This window comes from Wyeomyia smithii, chromosome 3 (genome assembly GCF_029784165.1).
Source record: "Wyeomyia smithii strain HCP4-BCI-WySm-NY-G18 chromosome 3, ASM2978416v1, whole genome shotgun sequence".
NCBI classification, from domain to species: Eukaryota; Metazoa; Arthropoda; class Insecta; order Diptera; family Culicidae; genus Wyeomyia; species Wyeomyia smithii.
In genome coordinates, this window is record NC_073696.1 from 146,448,788 (window position 1) to 146,451,287 (window position 2,500).

A 2,500-nucleotide genomic window follows, 5' to 3' on the forward strand; every position below is an offset into this window, starting at 1 on the left:
CTACGAGCTGAAATTAAGTCTAACTTAAAACTAGCATGGGATTTCCAATCAGTGTTTTGTTGTTCAATGGTCGTCTGATAATCGTCGAATGGCATGTATGGATTCGTTCTGCTGAGCCACGATGTCGTGAGTTGGGACAGAGGCTCGTAGTCCTTGGGTCCTGGTTCTATTGTGCGGGGTCTGGTTGCTGGTTTTGTGCTTAAGGTTCAAACGTGTTCTTGTCGTTTTGTTGGGTGTAGACGGAGGGGAACGGGACTAGACTGGGGCGTGGATGGATTTCAGGAAAACGTATATAAGGGACATGTAGGATAGGTCACGGCTCGCCAAGACATCACGAACAGGAACAGCCGGCTGTCTACCCTCGGCCTGCAGGGAAGCTATTAATTTAGACCTGGCGTCACGGTGTACAGGGCATGACCAAACCACATGCTCTATGTCGTGATAACCTTCACCACAGGCACAGATACCACTTTCCCCGAGCCCAACACGACGGAGGAGCGCGTCAAATCTATAGTGATTGGACATAAGCCGGGACATCACGCAAATGAAATCCCGACCTACATCCAACCCCTTGAACCACGGGTTCGTCGATACTTTGGGGATTATGGAATGTAACCACCTTCCCAATTCCCCTCTGGTCCAAGCATTTTGCCAACTGATGATCGTATTCTGACGTACAAGTGCGAAAAATTCATTAAAGGCAATTGGTCTTTCATAAATATCACCGTTTGTTGCGCCCACCTTAGCCAAAGAGTCCGCTTTCTCATTACCCGGTATCGAGCAGTGAGAAGGGACCCACGCTAAGGTAATCTGAGTAGATTTTTCGGATAAAGCACTCAGATGTTCCCGTATTTTCCCCAGGAAATACGGAGAGCGCTTAACATCTTTCATCGATCGGAGAGCCTCAATGGAACTGAGACTGTCCGTAAAGATGAAATAATGGTCCGTGGGCATTTTTTCGATAATCCCTAGGGTGTACTGAATTGCAGCTAATTCTGCGACGTAAACAGAAGCAGGATTATCGAGCTTATGGGAGACGGTTAAATTGTTATTGAAGATACCGAAGCCAGTGGACCCATCAAGAAGTGATCCGTCAGTGTAGTACATATTGTCGCAGTTGATGTTTCGATATTTATTGGAAAAAATTTTGGGGATCTGCTGCACGCGTAAATGATCCGGGATTCCACGAGTTTCTTCTATCATGGATGTATCGAAAAACACAGTAGAATCAGAAGTATTTGATAAGTCGACACGATTTGGAATATTCGAAGAAGGGTTAATATTTTGGGACATGTGATTGAAATACAATGTCATAAAACGGGTTTGAGAATTAAGTTCGATTAACCTTTCAAAATTTTCAATCACGGGACGGTTCAAGACCTCACATTTGATTAGAATACGAGAAGACAGGCTCCAGAAGCGGTTTTTCAATGGTAGTACTCCAGCTAAAACCTCCAAACTCATCGTATGGGTCGACTGCATGCAACCTAAGGCGATACGCAAACAACGATATTGTATTCGCTCCAGTTTGATCAAATGTGTGTTTGCTGCGGAGCGGAAGCAGAAACACCCGTATTCAATAACAGACAATATCGTTGTTTGGTAAAGCCTTATAAGGTCTCCTGGATGGGCTCCCCACCATTGTCCGGTTATTGTACGAAGAAAATTCACTCTTTGTTGACATTTTTTCATCAGATACCTCACGTGACAACCCCAGGTGCCTTTAGAGTCGAACCAGACACCAAGATATTTGTGTACCAAAACCTGAGAAATCGTTTTACCCATTAATTGTGTTTGAAGCTGAGCAGGTTCATGCTTCCTAGAAAAAACTACTATCTCAGTCTTCTCCGGAGAGAATTCGATACCTAGCTGTAAAGCCCAAGCAGACAAATTGTCCAAGGTATCTTGCAATGGTCCTTGCAAATCGGCAGCTTTGGCTCCTGTAACAGAGATTACACTGTCGTCTGCAAGTTGTCTTATCGTGCATGAATTTGCCAGACATTCGTCGATGTCATTTACATAAAAGTTGTAAAGAAGGGGGCTTAAACATGAGCCCTGGGGAAGACCCATGTAGCTAATGCGAAAAGTTGCCAAATCGCCATGCGTAAAATGCATGTGCTTTTCGGACAACAAATTGTGCAAAAAATTGTTCAAAATTGGAGAAAATCCTTGTCGGTGAAGTTTACCCGAAAGAATGTCAATAGAAACGGAATCAAAAGCCCCCTTAATGTCCAAGAACGCAGACGCCATTTGTTCTTTACGAGCATACGCCAGCTGAATATCTGTTGAAAGCAACGCAAGACAATCATTCGTCCCTTTGGCACGGCGGAAGCCAAATTGAGTTTCTGATAGTAGACCATTTGATTCGACCCAGTGGTCTAAGCGACGGAGTATCATTTTTTCCATCAATTTCCGGATACACGATAGCATTGCAATCGGTCTATAAGAGTTGTGATTAGAAGCTGGTTTCCCTGGTTTTTGGATGGCGATCACCTTCACT